Source organism: Gavialis gangeticus, unplaced genomic scaffold (assembly GCF_001723915.1).
Source record: "Gavialis gangeticus isolate Ggan-Ray unplaced genomic scaffold, GavGan_comp1, whole genome shotgun sequence".
NCBI classification, from domain to species: Eukaryota; Metazoa; Chordata; order Crocodylia; family Gavialidae; genus Gavialis; species Gavialis gangeticus.
This window is the reverse complement of record NW_017728994.1, coordinates 36,503,338-36,511,374: the sequence shown is the minus strand read 5'-3', so window position 1 is coordinate 36,511,374 and position 8,037 is coordinate 36,503,338. Positions and strand designations below refer to the sequence as shown.

General features: G+C 43.7%; 1 protein-coding gene across 1 annotated transcript in view; it reads left to right on the top strand.

Moving 5' to 3' along the window:
- Window positions 1-7,183: 7,183 nt before the first annotated feature.
- The window catches only part of ACTA2 (actin, alpha 2, smooth muscle, aorta), a 12,158-nt gene continuing 11,304 nt past the window's right edge, over window positions 7,184-8,037 (top strand). Inside the window, exon 1 of the mRNA XM_019502578.1 lies at window positions 7,184-7,360. The gene's annotated coding sequence lies outside the window, so the exon portion shown is untranslated. The remainder of the gene's footprint in view (window positions 7,361-8,037) is intronic.

Genomic DNA, 8,037 nt, shown 5'->3' with positions numbered 1-8,037 from the left:
TTGAATATGGCTCGCCGGCCCACTGGGTGATAAAAAGTTCGTGATCCGGCCCCACATTCAAAAAGGTTGGACACCCGTGGGCTAAACGCACAGTTCAGACCAACAAGTCAATGTTTAAGAAGACTTTGCAGGACGGCTCTGATCTATCTCTGGCTTTACTCCATCTGAGGAACACACCCATTACTGGTCTTGAGTACGCTCCAGCGCAGCTTCTGAAGGGGAGACTTTTGTGCAGTCCCCTCCCTGCTACAATGGCGGTGCTAACTCCTAGACTACCATCGAATGTCTCCCACGGAGACCTTCAAAGGCACCAAAAAGAGCGCTACACTCGTACGGCTGCATTCTTGGCACCTCTACAAGAGCAGGAGAAAGTAAGGATGCAAACAAGTACAGGTTGGACACCAGCATCTGTCATGGCAAAAAGGAATAAACCATGCTCCTATGTAGTAACAACCAGCAGTAATGTCTACAGGAGGAACAGAAGACATTTAAGAAAGGATTACTCGTCAGTACCAGCAGAACATGTTGATGTACCTAAGGAGACGGCAGCAGAACAAACTTCAGAAGAACCAGACCACCATGAGCAACAGTTTCATCACAGTCCAGAGAATCCACCAGCACCCACAGAGGAACCCGATGACACCACGCAAACAAAGAGTGGACGTGTGGTGAGATTGCCTGTGAAGTAACAAGGACTTTATAATGGGATAGCAGTAAAGGCACCGGTAAGCCAAGTGCTAGCAACCTCTGACTCCACAATCCTGAAATATTCTGAGTTAAAGTAGCACCTGATGAACATCCAACTATTTAAGAGGGAGCTCCCAGAGTAAAGAAGGGGGATGTGGTATATGGAATGTACCTTTAAGGGGCCAGCAGTGGGATGACTCATCTCTCCCCCTGATGCCCTGTGGGTGTGGTTTGTGGTGGTGGGTAGTTGTAGTTCTCCCTGCAAGCTATGAGCATGTGAGTTGCTGAATCCTGTTCTTAATAAAGATAAAGCTGTTTACCACCCCACCGGTCTCTGCTGAATGCTGACTTGAGGACAGAACCCCAAAGGCATGGAGGTTGGAGTGAGTACCCCAGCCCTGGGACCCAATGGCATAGGATATACCCTGGTCAGAGCGAGGTTGGGAGGTACCTGGTGTGTGTGTGTGTGTGTGTGTGTGTGTGATTTTTAAAAGGATTTAAAAAAGAATATGTTCTCACAGCTGCATGACCCCGACAGGTACCTGTAACAGCTTGAAATAAGTGCTAGTTTTATCTAGCTGAACAAATAAATTGAGATACTGGTGCACACCTATACTTGCATTTTTGATCTGTTACCTCTATATAATGGAAACATTGGTAGAGAATGAATGCATTTGTGACTACTCTTGCCAGCTTCTATTTTTTGAAGCAATATTGGCCAAAAAGACTTAATTTATCTAAGCAAATTTGGATTCTGTTCTCCCACTAGAGTAAATGGTGGGGAGGGGGCACAACTTGCACTGAAGTTAATGGAATTATGCAAGGTCACTTTACTGTCTTCAGTGCTGTCAAAGAAATGACTGCAGTGTACAGATATACCTAACCTGGACTTTAAATTTCCTAGTTAGGGGTACTGCAGTAGAAGCAGGGGCCTAAGTGGCTGTTTCAGGTATGTCAACCCCCATATTGTTTCAAACACACAGCTTTCAGTACCTGAGATAGCTATTTTAAAGCTAGTTTGAGCATGTCTACATGAGGTGCAGTTGTACCTTTGATGTAGTGGAAATATCACTAAACAGGACCAGGAACAATTATTCATTCAGTTGAGCTTTGAATATGCTTCCTTTGTTGGGGCTCAAAGAGCTTTGCTGGAGGGATAATGGAATAAACTGCCTCAGCAAGGAGATGGAAGGAAGGAGTCTTTAATAACAAGGGTGCCCTGTATCACCTATGTGTCAGAGGACAGATGTTTAAAAGTATTTATGGTTGAGGGAGGCCTAAGTCTCTGAGTGCCCAACCTGAGATATTTTAAAGGAGTGTGCTTTTTTCAGAACATGGTGAGCTTTTAAGTCTCTGAAAATGAGGACTTTATTTGAAGTTTTTCAAAACAAGGCCATCCAAAATCACGAGCAGGTTCTGAAAATGTCTGTTCTTTCCATTACCCCTGCAACAAGCCCATGTGAATTGCTCATGCAGTCTCTGATGTGTGAATTGAATGTCTCCAAAAGACACTTGCCCAGTGTGACTGGAGTCACCATTTCCTTCCCACAGTGCTGTCTCTGCTGATACAGGGCTGATAGGGTGCTGGTGATGCTGCCTCTACACAAGCTGATGCTTCCAGGCAATGAAAAATCCTTTGCTGCTGTGAAATCCTCTGCTGTAGCACAGCAGCACAAACAGGGGCTGAGGGTCTGGCCCAACATGAGAAGTAGTTAGTGTTCAGCATTAAATGTGCCATAACAGTTTCTGGAAAACCATAAACAAGAAAGAAAGGGCACTCTCTGCCCCCTTCCATGTGGTTGCCTTGCCTGAGCTACTTTGGGAATACTTAGGCTAGTAAGTGTCTCAGAAACACTACTCTCACTCATCAGTATCCCTGACAGTTTATATTTCATTTGACACTTCACAGACGCATCATTCTGCAAGGCTGCTGTAGTAAATCAAGTTATTAGAAGGTCTTTTTAATCCATAGAGATTATTTCCTCTCTCCTTTCTGAGTTACAGAGAAAAATCCATGAAGCCTATCAATGAGGCACAGGGGAGAGCCTGGACAAACCCAAACATTTGGAGAGTCTGGCATTGCTAGAAAGATGAAAGAACTCCTTAAATGAAAGTGTGCCAGAGACATTTTTAGCAGATCCTCATTCCTGAGCTGTCCAATTAGAACTAAGCAGGACATTTTTTACACAAAATGAAATAGCTGCCTTCCCTTATAAAGTAAAGGCACGTACAAACGTTGTCTGCTCAGAGTAGAGGGGTTACTTGATTCCCAGTATTCTACAGGAACTAGGATAAGGCTGCAATTTCTGGCCTTTACCAGAAAGGTATGTCATCTCCTAACTAGTCCATAGTATTCCAAGACAGCAATCTTCAGGGTACCGGTACCAGTACCAGTAGCCTGATTCCCAGGCAAATTAGCTATAGAGTTACTGCTAGCATGGATTTATGAGCTCTTATTGTGTCACTACCACATCTCCAAAATTCACACGGTATATTGAGTTAATGCTATTAACAACAAAAGGACTCATTGGTGTGGAGTTTGAAGAATAGTAAACAATAACGTGCCAGATCTCATAGTCACCAGTAAGTTGCTTGGTATCTGTGAGAACAGCTTGTGGGGTGAGGAAGGGTGGAACTCCTTATGTTCTTCATCGTTTTGCCCTTTCCCTTTGAATGCCACCCTTACTGGGCTTACAAATGGGCTAGTAAGGACACGAAGGCAAACGTCAAAGAGATACATATGTATACATACTTCATATGCAGGAACTGTGCAATTTCAGATTCTGTTTAGGTTCCATCTTTTGTCTGGTATTAAGGAAAAAACCCTATATCATGAAGAAAAAGTATACATCACTTGACTGCATTTTCCTTCCATGTTCCTCTTACTATTCCTATGCCAAGAATTGAGGGTAGGATCCATAAAGAGAAAAATGTCTAATGCCTCTCCTTTTCTTCAAAGTGATGTTGTTTCCTCGTTCCCTGGTCTGTCTGCCTGCCTTCCTCTGTCCCACAGGCCGATGTCTATAGGGACCAGTCCTGTATTGTGCTTTGGTGCATCGTATTACATCATTAAACCACTTTTTTCCAGTCTGTGTCTTGCTCCGCCGCCTGCACCATGACAGGCACAGTACTTAGCAAATACATCTTCCTTCACCCAGAACATGCATCCAATAGCAAGCCTATCCTCTTCATTGCCACCTCAAAACACTCCTTCACAGCAATCCTTTTTCTGACCATATTGCTTGTTTCTGACGTGATTTCCCCAGCTCACTGCAAAGAACACTTGTAACACTGTATTTCAGAGGCCATCAGTTTTTGTGTGTTTACCTTTTTGAAAGCCCATATCTTTTTGAAGTTGGGTAGAAAATATAGATGTTTTGTGTGGTCTGATTTTTGTGTCTAGGGAGGCTCCTTTGCCTCTTTCGGTCAGCCTCAGATCACCCAGGGCTGCCTGCTCCTGCTGTATCCTTACAATCTTAGGGAAACCCTTGTCCTGTAGATAGATACATGAAGCTGGCCATCATGTCACTGCCTACTTTAATGTTTACATGGTTCTCTTCCTTTGTCTTGCAGAAAACTCTTGGTTTTGTCTATGTCCACATTGATATGTGTCCCAATGCTGTGGAGTGGATCTTTTGCAAATAGCAGATTGATGCAATCAGTGAACTTCAGGTTGTTAGACTCCACCTGTGCATGACTTGTCTTAGTCTCAATCTAGATGAGAACCAGAGACGATACTACAGTAGTTGGCCATAGAACAGACAGAAAGATTTAGCAAGTGTGTGATAGAGCTGCTTCTATTGGTACAGTACACAAATCTAATTCAATGCATAAAACTCTGGGGACAGACAGGAGTGACATTTTTCATGCCATCTGGCCCCTAAAAGTCCCATGTCATAACACGTGCATAGTTGAAGAGGACTTTTTAAATGGCCAATCACACAAAAAAGTAACCCTCATTTACTATCTCATTAAATCAGGTAATAAATGAAAGTGTTCTAAATTAGAGCACCTTAGGGAATTTCTATGCAGTTCCCTATGAAGGTTATTTGTCATGTCCTGGATCTGCTTCAGGGAGGAGGCAAGAGTCCCTTCCCTATGCAGCCAGCCAGCAAATGGGGGAGGGGGAGCAGCTGGGCAACAATCAGGGGTGGGGGGTGCCCTGAGTGAGACCCCTGCCCAGCAGGAGGGGGTCACTGATGCCCCATGTCACCAGTGGGCAGGGGGTAGAGGAAATGAATCATGGTTGGTTCTTTGCAGGCAGCTGGCAGGCAGGGGTTCGGGAGCAGCTGGCCAGTGATCAGGCTGGTTGGCTTCCACAGCAGGCTACAGCACCCTCTGCCTCCTGGCCTTGGCCAGCGCATGGAGGCACTCAGCCTCCACCATCAAATACTGTTTGTCAGATAATTTCGATAACAGTGTAACTTTAAGTGCGTTGTGTAAAATGCAAAGAGTTACGGTGGCCTTCTGTAACTTCTGTAAGCATCCTTCATGTATACATGAGGCTTGGTTATATTCAAGGTATCCTTCTTCCCTACTCAGCATTTCAACGCAAGATCAATTGACAAGCTTTACCTGCAAGTTGGGCAGAGTTTATGGCTGGAGGCCAGGGCCCTTACAACCCTTTCATCTACACCAGTGTAAATCAATACATTAGTAGAATTATGCTGGTGTAAAATTAATAGCATAAAATACATCAGAATCAGGCTGGGGTGTCATCAGAAAAAGGTCCTGTGATATGAATGCCGTTCTCCCTTTTGCATCTGAACTTTGTGATGTACAGACTACTGTGCAGTACCAACAAGCGTTTGAGTACGGTTTTTTTTCTCCTGGGGTTGACAAGAAAGGGCTTGCTTTTATTGTTAGGGTTGGGCTTTTTTTCTTCTATATCAAGTGCCCAGACACCATGCTGATAGGCAAAGGAAATAGAAGCGCCTTACAAATTCCACAATTTGTTAGTGTCTCACCCTCAAAAGTTTCCTTCCATTACATTTTTTTCAGATCTCTGTTTCATTCTCAGTCCTTAGTGCTTGTCCATTTGCTATCTGTACTATTGACTTAACTCCTTAAATCTTTACATGAGAAAAATTCCCAATGAGGCCTTATGGGAGCTTTCCCTGCATTAAGATGGCATGATTAAACAGCAAGCTCACACACACAGCTCACACACACAACAGGTACACAACCAGTTACAGGAGAAAGCTCATAAAGCAGAAATCTCATTAGGGTTATCAACATAGACCTTTGTTAGCTTTTTGCTTGGACCATTTTGAATTTTGTAACAGTTAAATTGTACATGGTTAAATTATAGATTTTGTTTCTGGTCTTTTTTCAGTACCAGCATGACAGCAAAGGTATGTTGACCATAAAGGTTCTTCATGAGAGCCTGCCTGGCTAAAGAACAGCTGGCCACAGCTGTAAATGTAATCATTTTCTGAAAATAAGCTTCTAGTATGTAAGTACAAAGTCTTACTCTATTCACCAAAATTCAGTGGTTGCAGAACTAGTTAGGGGATCACAGATGCAATGGATGTTATCATGAGTGTGCCCGACAGTGCTGTAGCAACAAAGTTTGGTGCCTGGGGCAAAGCCTGCAGCAGCAGCCCGCCCTCGCTCCGTGTACCTAAGCGGGGGACACATGCTCCCCCCCTGCTTGCCCAGGAGTGCACACAGGGGCGAGAGCCGCCCATCCCCATGCCCCCCAAACAAGCTGCTTATGGCTCCATCCTGTGCCCCACCCCAGCTGGGCAGCGCTTTCTGGCAGCCATTTGCTTTGGTGCTTGGGGCCATCAGCATGCTCACCTCCCTGCCCCTTCCCCCTTACTGTGGCACTGGTGCCTGAGATATAAATTTAACACACCAAATTTGTGGAACTAAAAGAATTTGCTTGGCATTTACAATATTTTGAAACAAACTTGATGGGGAAGGGAGGGGGAGGCTGGTAGGAGAGAAGGAAACCCACCCCCAAGCTTGTTCCCAAAGGATTATCATTTTCTTACTTTAGCTCTGCAACTTCTGCAAAATCAAAGTGTTTGTACTGTGCCCTATATAACTCCATACCTCAGAGAGATGGGCAAGATACCTTCCAGATATCTATTCCCTAACAATGCTCAGAGTACCAGAGTAAAAAAGAGAACACTTTAAAGAATGTTTGTGGCAAGATGCAGCAATTTGTTTGCTTACCACAATCGGTTTCATTGCTGTTGCCAACTAAGCTTTAACTAATTCACACGAGGGGGAGTGTGTTTTTAGAAGCCTTCCTCTTCACTCCGTATGCTTCTGTGCTACTACGCAGGCATGTGCATCTTTTGTTTTGTTGGAACACATACTCCAACAGTGGGTGTTTGTCACTGCTACGGTATCTTTCAGTACATTTTAGCCCTGAAGTTTTAACATGTTTATCTTACCCAGCTGAAGCCTCCTCCTGTTTCGTAAGTAGTACAGTGGAATGCAGTGGAAGAGACCCAAGGTCCCGGCCACCCAGATTAGAGATTTTTGTGTTGAGGTCCCTATATGGCTCTGTTAGACTTCAGCTCCATCTCTTAGTTCTTCTCCGTTCCTTGTTTGGGAAGTTAGTGGGAGGGGAGCTAGGCAAGGAGCTATATAACCTAACAGCTTACAGAGGCAGAGTGCACCATCCTAGAAGAGCCGTCCCCAGCAAAGAGCTCTCAGGGTAAGTGGCAATGAATGAACAGTTTGACTTACAGATTTCATCAGCACTTATTAATAAAAGTTTATTAATATCGGATGCTGTTCAGTAGGATGCAGTGTTCTGGTATTATTTGCTCGCATATTTCATTTTAAAACAGCACTGATTAAAATGACTATGGTGTTTAATATTTACCTTTATTAGTAAGATATTTTACAGTTCAGCCTAGTCATTTCACACATAACATTGACAGGAAACCAGTCTTAAAGGAATATTGAATACTATTTCAATTATTGTTCTTGTTTGAGAACAATGAGTCAAATTCACTTATATCTTGCTTTGGATTGAATCTAGTTCCTAGGTCTAACTTTAAAAAGAGACTGGGTTAGGTTTTTTCCACAGATTTGTTTCAATGGTGTAGAATTACTTTAGAAAATGCTTTGAAAACAGACTTTTAAACAGGTGGAGAATGTGAAAACATTATTGCTGCTGTCCAGAATGATATGTCTGTTTGCTCCTCTGGGTCTTCATACAGAAAATGACGGCGGGTTGCAAAATACAAATATTTCATTGAAAGGAACAGGTTATGAGTGGACTGCTCCCAATGAGACTGGAATCATTTAAGTCAGCTGCGGAAGCTGCTGCCAGCGCTTCTCTCTCTGACACACACACACACACACACACACACACACACACACACA